Below are 12,348 nucleotides of genomic sequence, written 5' to 3'. Positions count from 1 at the left end.
TACCTATATAAATATTTGACCAAGTTGAAACGACAGTATACATTATTGGAGGTTAATGGTGGAAAGAGGAATATGGCCAGTTGTGAATAGAATGGGGCCTAAAAAGGTGATACTTTTTCGTAACAACATCACATCAGATGGAAACCGATCATAGTTAAAGATAGTGGCAAAAAGAAAATAAAGGAACCAAATGGGAAATTCTGGGGGAAAAATTCTTATAAATATGAGAAAATATGATATTGAAATAGAAGAAGAAACTATAGAAAGCAAGGATTCAAAGAATAATTAAAAAGTAAAGTGGCAAAGTAAATTGAAAGAAGAATAGAAGAAAACATAGCAGAAATGACCAAGTTTAGTGACGGAATTGAATTTAACACTAAGGAAGCTGTTTTAGTAATGAAAACAAGTCTGAATATCATAGACTTAAAATAAAATTTATAGAAAAGCGAATTCAAATGATAGGTCCCATGAGTTGTACAGAGAGGCAGATGATATAACAGAGCATTTGTTTATCTAGATAATTAAAGGAATTCAAAAGCAGGAGCACAGAAACAAGGAAATTCAAAAGCAGGAGCACAGAAACAAGGAAATTCAAAAGCAGGAGCACAGAATTAAGGAAATTAGAATCGTCAAACAAGTGGCCTGGTGTATAAGGCAGGCTATGGGGATTAAAAAAAAAAAGTATACAAGCCGTGCTGTGTAGGAGGTAATGAACGTTATGCAGATTACAGTGGTTTGCGCCACACACACCTAGTAGTATGGCCGCAAGCAAAGTGAGAAAGCAACGAGGAATCTAAGACGCTGGTAAATACAGTAGGTTACTATTGTGAGTTGGCTGTAAAATGAATTCGTAGGCAATTTTCTTTAGAGCAGTTTTTAAAGCCCCCAGCATCTGTTCAATCTATATTCTTACCACTTCAGAAACGACTTATACTGTTCAGTGCATATACATTTTGCAAGGAATAGGTTAAGAATAATACAAAGTTTGGATTAGATTTATGCATTGAATTTATGAATTTTACCCATATGACCCAACACTTAAGGGGCAGGAAAACACCTTCAGCACCCAGTTGAAACAAGGAAAAATCACTGCAGTGAAGTTATGAAATAACAGGTCAAACAAGTTGTGCAGCGAAAGGAAAGAAAGGGTGCAAGAGATAAAGGTTAAGTAGAAGGAATGGTTATTTAAAGAATAAAAGGAACTCATAAAAACACTTAGGCATATATGTATGAGACTCACTTTTGTTTCCTGGAAGAGATATGGAAAATATTAAAAAAATATATATATCTTCAAAATCTTTGAAATAAAAAAATTGGAAATGGATGAAAAGATATATTTGAAGAAAAAAAAAAATCCGCTCACAAGTTAGTCAGCCTATGTACAGCCAGCAACAAAACCAGTGTCGCCTGGCCAGACCTGACTTGTAGAGATCATGCCCCTCTTGCCCTGAAAGCTGGCTGACGCTAAACAACCGAGACATCGTTAGGATGGTTCGAATGTGAGGAGGAGGGAAATTACCGATATCACTCAAAGAAATGCGATGAAGAGAGAGAACTTTTTATCCTTTTAAGAAATGTAATCTAATATTATTTCGAAACTAATTCATCAAAAGATTTTATCATAACTTTTTATTTGAATTTTCCAATCCTATTTCTATGTAAAATTTTCTTGAATAACATTAGAACTGACTATTCATATCAATATTCATAACACGGAAATATCTCTCGTTTGCATTTTCTTATGCAATTCCTCTCTCTCTCTCTCTCTCTCTCTCTCTCTCTCTCTCTCTCTCTCTCTCTCTCTCTCTCTCTCTCTCTCTCTCTCTCTCTCTCTCTTCATATTAATATTCATAACACGGAAATATCCCTCTTTTGCATTTCCTTACGCAATTTCTCCCCCCCCCCTCTCTCTCTCTCTCTCTCTCTCTCTCTCTCTCTCTCTCTCTCTCTCTCTCTCTCTCTCTCTCTCTCTCTCTCTCTCCTCCACATAATTAAACACTGTGACATACGTGTTATATGTAGGGGCTCATAATGTATCGTTTTAAATAGCACCTATTGGGTCACCAATCATTAATAAGTGGCATTTGTTCAAAATTTCGAAGGTAATGAGGTTTAAAGGTTTAGTTGTTGATTTCAGTGTTTTCCTTTGATCTCGATCATGAGCCTCGAAGCTCGGTGTGGTTGGGGTCAGCTTTTGTCACGGGCTACTTGGCTCCGGCCCTCTTAGAGAAAAGAGTATTATTTGCTATATCAATTATATTAGTTTAAGGTTGGAGATTTAAAATGCATCATCGGTTAACATAATCTATATTGTTTCAGAAGTGATCGGTTAGAATAAAATATGTGAAATCACATGCAATGAAAGTTCATTGGTGCATTATAGTGATGCTGTGGTATATAGGATGTAGGGTAGAAAATATTAAACAATCAACTCATTGTTTACTCAAATTATTTGGTTCGGCGTCAATAACTTTAGATGTCAGGATGACAAAAAACTAATCAATCAATCAAATTATCTGAGCAAGTCGCTCACTTCCAAGCGAACCCAATTCCCTGGAGACGAGTGCTCAATGCTCAAAGGTCTGAGTCTAGCGCAAAAGGAAAAAATTTCCTTAGCATTGAGTATTACTATTATTATGATTTTATTTGTCGTTTCATGTCCTGATGTCCAACACCTTAAAAGTGTCCCCCCAGTAAGCTCTTCAAGAAAGCCATTACTCTCGATATTTGTTCAATCAGTCTTTCGCATATTTACTTCGTTATCTATAGTTCTGATATAATTTTAAACACCTGGAAAGCAAACTGTATGAAATATTTTCATCTTAGCATTTTGTTTATCACTGACTAAAAAACTTCCACCAGAAAGATCTCATCATAATTGTGAAACCTTAAACCTCAAATATGTGGAGATGGGGGTAGAAGGATATAACCAGTTGGGGGTTAAAGATGATGGTGGAGAGGTGGCAATTGGGTGATCTTAATGTATGGCTCGACGAGGTTTGCTTTTTAACATTTATGAAGTGATGATGATGATGGTAATACCCCTATTGATAACATTTATTATCAATGATTGAAACTCGCAATGAAAACGGGCATATATCGTTCTAACATTGTTTTTAGTTGGTCAATGAACATCTTTGGAACATGGGATCTTCACCCGAAAGAAATACAAATCCAACACCAACTTTCAAAGTAAATTTAGTTAGCGGTCTTGTGTGATCCTTGGGAACATCCAAATAATATAAAACATTGGATACAGGTAAAATATATGAATATATATATATATATATATATATATATATATATATATATATACACACATATATATACAGTATATATATATATATATATATATATATATATATATATATATATATATATATATATAGAGAGAGAGAGAGAGAGAGAGAGAGAGAGAGAGAGAGAGAGAGAGAGAGAGAGTGTGTAACAAGGATTTTGGATGTCTCAAAGACTTCTTAGTCCATTCGCAGATGCTCCATTTGCTCTTTGGTAGAGCGATTTAGTTTAAGCATTTGGAGAGTTCTTATGATCTTAGCTAACTTATTCTAGAGAGAGAGAGCCTTATTGCCTTATTGCCTTATTTTTTGTTTGGGTTCCCCCAGGTCCCTCAGTGTGAGGCACCTCGTATATCCACCAGAGAGTTGCTAATACATCTTCCGGTGTATTTTGCATCTTCCAGTCTTGGATGGTCTGGGATGCATCTTAGGTATTTATCGAGCTGATTTTTAAACGCATCTACGCTCACTCCTGATATGTTTCTTAGATGAGCTGGCAGCACATTAAATAGTCGCATTATCGATGCTGGTGCGTAGTGGATTAATGTCCTGTGCGCCTTTCTTAGTTTACCTGGAATGCTTTTTTTGCACTATTAATCTACCTCGGCTTGCTCTTTCTGATACTTTAAGCTCCATGATGTTTTCAGCAATTCCTTCTATTTGCTTCCATGGTTGTATTATCATGTAGCGTTCTCTTCTCCTTTCTAGACTGTATAGTTTTAAAAATTGCAGTCTTTCCCAGTAATCAAGGTCCTTAACTTCTTCTATTCTAGCAGTATAGGACCTTTGTACACTCTCTATTTGCGCAATATCCTTTTGGTAGTGTGGGTACCATATCACATTGCAGTACTCGAGTGTACTACGCACATAAGTTTTGTAAAGCATAATCATGTGTTCAGCTTTTCTTGTTTTAAAGTGTCTGAATAACATTCCCATTTTTGCTTTACATTTAGCCAACAGTGTTGCTATTTGGTCGTTGCATAACATATTCCTATTTAAAATTACACCAAGGTCTTTAATTGCTTCCTTGTTTGTGATTGTCTCATTATTAGGTCCCTTGTATGCATACACCATTCCTTCTCTGTTTCCATAATTTATTGATTCGAATTTATCGGAGTTAAATACCATCCTATTTATCTCCGCCCATTCATATATTTTGTTTAGATCTCTTTGTAGTGAGTTCCTATCTTCATCACAAGTAATTTCTCTACTTATTCTTGTGTCATCGGCGAAACTTCTCACTACGGAGTTTTCAACATCACAGTCTATGTCTGAGATCATAATAACAAATAGCAGTGCAGCTAATACCGTACCTTGGGGCACACCAGATATTACCTGGGCTTCATCTGATTTCTCGTCATTTGCAACCACTATCTGTTTTCTGTTTTGCAGGAATTCTTTTACCCATTTTCCTATCTTTCCCACAATATTATGCTTTCTCATTTTTTTCTCCAATATGTTATGGTCTACCTTGTCAAAGGCTTTTGCAAAATCTAGATAGATCACATCTGTGTCTTTTTCATTTATCATATTATTGTATATGTTTTCATAGTGAGCTATCAGTTGGGTCTGTGTACTTTTTCCAGGTACGAAACCGTGTTGACCCATATCAAACAAATTATTTTTGACCAAATGGTTCATTATTTTCTTTTTTATTACCCTCTCATACACTTTCATAATATGTGATGTTAGACTAACAGGTCTATAATTGCTTGCCTCTAGTCTTGATCCACTTTTGAAGATAGGGGTTATATAAGCTAATTTATGTTTAACATATATCTCGCTCATATCTACACTCTGTCTTAGCAGTATTGCAAGTGGCTTCGCGATAGTGTTTGCAGTTTTTTTTTAACAAAATCGCTGGAATTCCATCTGGTCCGGCTGCCGATCCATTTTTAATTTCGTTTATAGCCGTGACAATATCTGCTTCATTAATATCTATATCCGTTAGATATTCAACATTTTCTTCTCTCATTTCTGTTTCATTATTCTCATTCGCAATTCTTGGCGTGAACTCACTCTTATATTTTTCTGCTAATATGTTGCATATTTCCTTTTTTTCATTCGTTAGCCGTCCTTCAATTCTTAGAGGGCCTATTTCTATTCTCCTTTTATTCATCTTTTTTGCATAGGAGTAAAGTACTTTGGGGTTTCTTTTTATATTTTGAAGTGTCCTTTCTTCTAAGTCCCTTTTTTCATTTTCTTTCGACTGTATAATCTTTTGTTCTGCATTTTCTATCTTACATTTTATTTCCCTCATTTTCCACACATTTTTTTCTTTTGCAAGATTTTTCTTCCACTTTTTAATTTTCTGAAATAAGATCCTTCTGTCTCTTGGTATGCACGTCTTTTGTTTATTGTTTTTTTTTTCGGTACATATTTTTCAACAATTTTCTCCAGTATTTTGTACAGTATATCCGTATTTACCTGTATATTATCACTTATAAACACATTTTTCCATTCTTTATTCAGTTCTTCATTTATTTCTGACCATTTTATATTCTTACTGTAAAAGTTATATTTTCCATATCCTTCCCAAAGTTTTGTGCTTTTATTAATTCTGTGATCACTTGCTTTGGAATGAACTATCAATTCTATGACATTGTGGTCTGAAATTCCCGTGTTATACACTATTATTTCTTTAACATAATTCACCTCATTCACAAATACTAGATCTAGGACATTTTCCTTTCTTGTTGGAATGTGGTTTATTTGTTGCATATTATGTTCTAATAGCATATCTTGAAGCTTTTCAAATTGCCTCTTATCTTCTGCGCTACTATTACTATCTTTTTATATGTATACATACAACCACTTTCTTTTATCCGTTCTTTCCAATCCACGAAAGAAAAGTTAAAATCTCCGGATAGGAGTATATTCCAGTCTTTATGGTTTCTACATATATCATCTATTTTTTTCTATTATTATGTCAAACTCCTTAGTGTTTGGGGGTCTGTAAACTACAATATTCATTAGTTTTTCAAATTCCAATTCTACCGCAATCAATTCACATTCTGTGTTACTGTATTTTTCACATACTTTTCCTTGATTTATGTCTCTTCCATATATTGCGGTTCCCCCTTGATTCCTATTTTTTCTGTCTGATCTATAAGTTTGGAAACCCTTTATCTGGTCATCACTGCCAGTCTCTTGGGAATACCATGTTTCACTTATATTTAATATATCTATTTTTTCAATTTGGGTTAGTTCTTCTAAGAACTCTATTTTCCTTTTAGAGTTACTCGTGACTAAACCCTGTGCATTCATTACTATTATGGTTTGTGTTTCATCCCCATTATTTAATATTGGTAATACTATAGATTCTCCCATGCTTCCTTCCTGTTCTGATATGATGTTCTTTTCTTCATTTCCCGGAATTCTGCCATTAAAAAATCCAACTTTTCTATTATATTTGCTCTTTCGCCTTCATATTTATTTGTGTGTGTATACCTGCAACTGTCCCCATATCTGCACCAACCCTTGGCATTATAGATGCATTCTTTGTAGTTGGGCTCTAAATGTGCAGGTTTGGGTTGAAAGGCCTCATATCTTGGGGCTCTTGGTTCAAAGCGCGGTATATACACGGCCTGCTTTTTTGTTTCTTTTTTTGTTTCTTTTTTGCTTTCATTTTTCTTTTCAGTTTGCTGAGTTTTCTTACTTTCATTCATGGTTGCAGGATGCATATATCGACATTTTTTGTTGTAAATGCATCCTTTTCCTTCTTTTAGGTTTTTGCATATTTTTGGATGGAGATCTCTGCATTCGTCTCCATATCCGTCTAAATACGCACATTTACCATATATTTCATAATTATGGCATATCTTTGGATGCTTGTAGTAGCATCTTTCGCCAAATCTGCAATTCCCTCTTTTTCAGCATATTGCAGACTATATCCTTCTTTTCTATTTTTTCTTGTTCTTGCTCTTCCCTAAAATTATGTAGGTCCGGGTAGAGTCTCTTGGGTCTATTATTTGTTTCCATCTGGTAATTTATTTCTTCATAAGTATGTTGTTGGATGGCATCATAGGTTATATCAATGATTTCTTCTGCATCCTTACACATATCCTGTTCATTGTTCTCTTCTTCTTCTTTTTCTTCTTCTTCTTCTTCTGTTTCTTCTTCTTCCTCTTCTTTATCTTCAACTATTTGCAGATTTAGTCTCGACTTAATTATATTTTCTTTACAGACTAAGCATGTTGAGCAGAATACCTTTGTGTCTTATTTTTTATTTTTTGCTGTATTTCAGCACATGTGGGGTGTGTTGGGACATGACAGGCATCACATTTTCTGATCAATTGTTGAGGTTTATTAATGGAATACCATATCTTACATGTATTACACCATTTTGGCATTCTTTTTCCCATTGCATCAATCAGCATATTCACCATATTGGACTTCTTATTGTTCTTTGATGGAATGTGTTGATTGATGTAGACTTTCTTTATAAGTCTCTTTAACACTTGGATTTTCTTTGGAATTTCTTCTATTATTTTGCTGATGTTTTCCGCAGATTTGCTCCAGTTTATTGGATCATATTGTTTCAATATGTCTGCGAATATTTTTCCGTCACATTGGTTGACGTTACTAGTGACCTCTGTTATCAGACGGTCGAGCTCCTGTTTCGCCAACTCATGTAATTTATTTTTGCTGAGTCCAGCGAGAGAGAGAGAGAGAGAGAGAGAGAGAGAGAGAGAGAGAGAGAGAGAGAGAGGAGAGAGAGAGAGGAGAGAGAGAGAGAGAGAGAGCAGCTGCTAGAATAATGCAAACAAAGGAGGATGTTCCACATAAAAATGTAATAAGGAATGCAAATATATCGGTGAGATTATATTTTTCGATAACTTTTCTCGAAAATTATTGCATTTCTTAAAAGAATAAGAGATAAGACCCCCTAGCTTTCATATATATATATATATATATATATATATATATATATATATATATATATATATATATATATATATATATATATATATATATATATATATATATATATATTTATGTTTATATATATATATATATATGCATATATATATATATGTATATATATATATATATATATATATATATATATATATATATATATATATATATCTATATATATATTATATTATATATATCCACATATATATATATATATATATATATATATATATATATATATATATATATATATATACTGTATATATATATATATATATATATATATATATATATATATATATATATATATATATATATATATATATATATATATATACAAGTTTATTACAAGTCTACCTTACATATTCCTGTCGAATTCAGGAATCTGTTCTTAGACTTTAAAGCAACCCCTCTCCACTATGATAGCTGATAAGTGAGTTTGCAACACGTGGTTATTTATCAAGAAACTATATGTATAACAACGTGTTGCAAACACTAATCAGCTATTATAGTGGAGATGAGTTTATTTCAAATCTAAGAACAAATTCCTGAATTCGACAGGAATATGTACGGTAGACTTGTAATAAACTTGTATTTGTCTTGATACCATGGTTGGTTACAGTCTCTGCAAGCACGGTTTCGGCTAAGAGGCGTAGGTTCGAATTTCTGCTCAGTCAGAAGCTGTTATCATAAATGAATTTCTAGTAGATATTCACTCCCAAAGATAGAATTCGATATTAAATGCCATTTTGGTTGATATTTCTATTAATTAAAATTAAGATTGCTAGTCATATATATATATATATATATATATATATATATATATATATATATATATATATATATATATATATATATATATGTATATATATATATATATATATATATATATTTATATATATGTGTATATATATATATATATATATATATATATATATATATATATATATATATATATATATATATATATATATATTTTACTTGACAGGTTACAACCCTATTTGTGTCCGATCTATCGGAGTCGAGACATGGATGGCTATACAGTATATGAAAGGTTTGGGATTCACTGACGGGTGTTAAGCAGCAGGAGCCTGCATGGTGAGGAGCAGGTATGCTGGCTGTTTAATTCACCACTCACCTGGGTGAAGCGGGGTCATTTCATTCATAAAAAATACCTAAAGTAATGCTGTATTTAATTGTACCACCTCTTTGGCACACATTTTAAGGTTCCTTACCTCTAGCATCAAGGTTTTTTTGACCTCTTATTTTGATGTGCCTTACTTCTAGCATTTGAGGTGCTTTGAACTCTATTTTGAGATGCCTTATCTCTAGCATTAGGGGCTTTTTTACCTTTGTTTTAGGTGCTTTAACTTTAGCTTTATGACCTCTATATTTTCAGGTGCCTTATCTCTAGCATTTGGGGCTTTTTTTACCTCTATTTTAGGTGCTTTAACTTTAGCTTTATGACCTCTATATTTTAGGGGCCTTATCTCTAGCATTAGGGGCCTTTTTTACCTCTATTTTAGTTGCTTTAACTTTAGCTTTATGACCTCTATATTTTTAAGTGCCTTATCTCTAGCATTAGGGGCTTTTTTACCTCTATTTTGAGGTGCCTTATCTCTAGCATTAGGGGCTTTTGACCTCTATTGTTAGGTGCCTTATTTATAGTATTAGGGGCTTTTGACCTCTATTTTTAGGTGCCTTATTTATAGCATAAGGCGCTTCTTGACCTCAATTTTGAGGTGCATTACTTCTAGCATTAGAGGCGCTTTGACCTTTATTTTTAGGTGCCTTATTTATAGCACTGGGGGCTTTTGACCTCTATTTTTAGGAGCCTTATTTCTAGCATTAGGGGCGTTTTGACCTCGATTTTGAAGTGTACTACTTCTAGCATTAGAGGCTCTTTGACCTCTATTTTGAGGGGCATTACTTCTAGTATTAGAGGCTCTTTGACCTTTAATTTTAGGTGCCTTATTCATAGCATTAGGGGCTTTTTGACCTAGATTTTGAGTGCTTTATTTCTAGCATTAGAGGCTCTTTGACCTCTATTTTTAGGTGCCTTATTGGTAGCATTGGGGTCTTCTTGACCTCGATTTTGAGGGGCATTACTTCTAGTAATATAGGCTCTTTGACCTTGAATTTCAGGTGCCTTATTTATAGCATTAGGGCTTTTTACCTAGATTTTGAGGGGCAATACTTCTAGTATTAGAGGCTCTTTGTCCTTTAATTTTAGGTGCCTTATTTATAGCATTAAAGGCTTTTGACCTCCCTTTTTAGGTGCCTTATTTATAGCATTAGTGGCTTTTTGAACTAGATTTTGAGGGGCAATACTTCTAGTATTAGAGGCTTTTTGACCTTTAATTTTAGGTGCCTTATTTATAGCATTAAAGGCTTTTGACCTCCCTTTTTAGGTGCCTTATTTATAGCATTAGTGGCTTTTTGAACTAGATTTTGAGGGGCAATACTTCTAGTATTAGAGGCTCTTTGACCTTTAATTTTAGGTGCCTTATTTATAGCAATAGAGGCTTTTGACCTCCCTTTTTAGGTGCCTTATTTATAGCATTAGGGGCTTTTGACCTCCCTTTTTAGGTGCCTTAGTTATAGCATTAGGGGCTTTTGACCTCCCTTTTTAGGTGCCTTATTTATAGCATTAGGGGCTTTTTGACCTAGATTTTGAGGTGCTTTACTTCTAGCATTAGAGGCTCTTTGACCTTTAATTTTAGGTGCCTTATTTATAGCATTAGAGGCTTTTGACCTCCCTTTTTAGGTGCCTTATTTATAGCATTAGAGGCTCTTTGACCTCTATATTTTTAGGTGCTTTATTTATAGCATTAGGGGATTTTGACCTCTATTTTGAGGGGCATTACTTCTAGTATTAGAGGCTCTTTGACCTTTAATATTAGATGCCTTATTTATAGCATTAGGGGCTTTTTGACCTAGATTTTGAGGTGCATTATTTCTAGTATTAGAGGCTCTTTGACCTCTATTTTTAGGTGCCTTATTTATAGCATTAGGGTCTTCTTGACCTCGATTTTGAGGGGCATTACTTCTAGTAATAGAGGCTCTTTGACCTTTAATTTTAGGTGCCTTATTTATAGCATTAGGGGCTTTTTGACCTCGATTTTGAAGTGTACTACTTCTAGTATTAGAGGCTCTTTAACCTCTATAATTTTATCTGCCTTATTTATAGCATTAGGGGTTTCTTTACCTTTATTTTTAGGAGCTTTATATATAGCATTAGGCCCTTTTTTACCTCAATTTTGAGGTGCATTACTTCTAGCATTAGAGGCGCTTTGACCTCTATTTTTAGGGGCCTTATTTATAGCATTAGGGGCTTCTTGACCTTGATTTTGAGGTGCTTTCCTTCTAGCATTAGAGGCTCTTTGACCTCTATTTTTAGGTGCCTTATTTATAGCATTAGGGGCTTTTGACCTCTATTTTTAGGTGCCTTATTTATAGCATTAGGGGCTTTTGACCTCTATTTTTAGGAGCCTTATATAAAGCATTAGTGGCTTTTTGACCTCGATTTTGAGGTGCTTTACTTTTAGCATTAGAGGCTCTTTGACCTCTATTTTTAGGTGCCTTATTTATATCATTTGGGGCTTCTTGACCTTAATTTTGAGATGCATTACTTCTAATATTAGAAGCTCTTTGACCTCTTATTTTTAGGTGCCTTCTTTATAGCATTAGGTACTTTTGGGCCTTGATTTTGAGGTTCATTACTTGTAGCATTAAAGACTCTTTGACATCTGTTTTTTACGTGCCTTATTTATAGCATTAGGGGCTTTTGACCTCTATTTTTAGGAGCCTTTTACAAAAGCATTAGAGGCTTTTTGACCTCGATTTTGAGGTGCTTTACTTCTAACATTAGAAGCTCTTTGATCTGTATTTTAGGTGCCTTATTTATAGCATTAGCAGCTGTTTTACTTCTCTTTTTATCTGCCTTATTTCTAGCATTAAGGGTTTTTTATCTCTATTTTGAGGTACCTTATTTCTTGCATTAGGGGTTTTTTTTTTTACCTTTATTTTAAGGTGATTTACCTCTAACATTAAAGGCTATTTTACGTGTTCGTTTAAAGGCTCTTCGTTGCCGTTCTCTTCTGTCTGTTCTAGACTTCAAGATCTTTAGTTT

At 33.9% G+C, this 12,348-nt stretch overlaps 1 protein-coding gene across 2 annotated transcripts in view; it reads left to right on the top strand.

Annotated features, from left to right (window-relative positions):
- The window catches only part of LOC137651258 (uncharacterized), a 42,423-nt gene that overhangs the window by 20,303 nt on the left and 9,772 nt on the right, over positions 1-12,348 (top strand). The gene's annotated exons all lie outside the window — the stretch shown is intronic.

Source organism: Palaemon carinicauda, chromosome 12 (genome assembly GCF_036898095.1).
Source record: "Palaemon carinicauda isolate YSFRI2023 chromosome 12, ASM3689809v2, whole genome shotgun sequence".
NCBI classification, from domain to species: domain Eukaryota; kingdom Metazoa; phylum Arthropoda; class Malacostraca; order Decapoda; family Palaemonidae; genus Palaemon; species Palaemon carinicauda.
The sequence above is the reverse complement of the archived record's forward strand: the minus strand, read 5'-3'. Positions and strand labels throughout refer to the sequence as shown.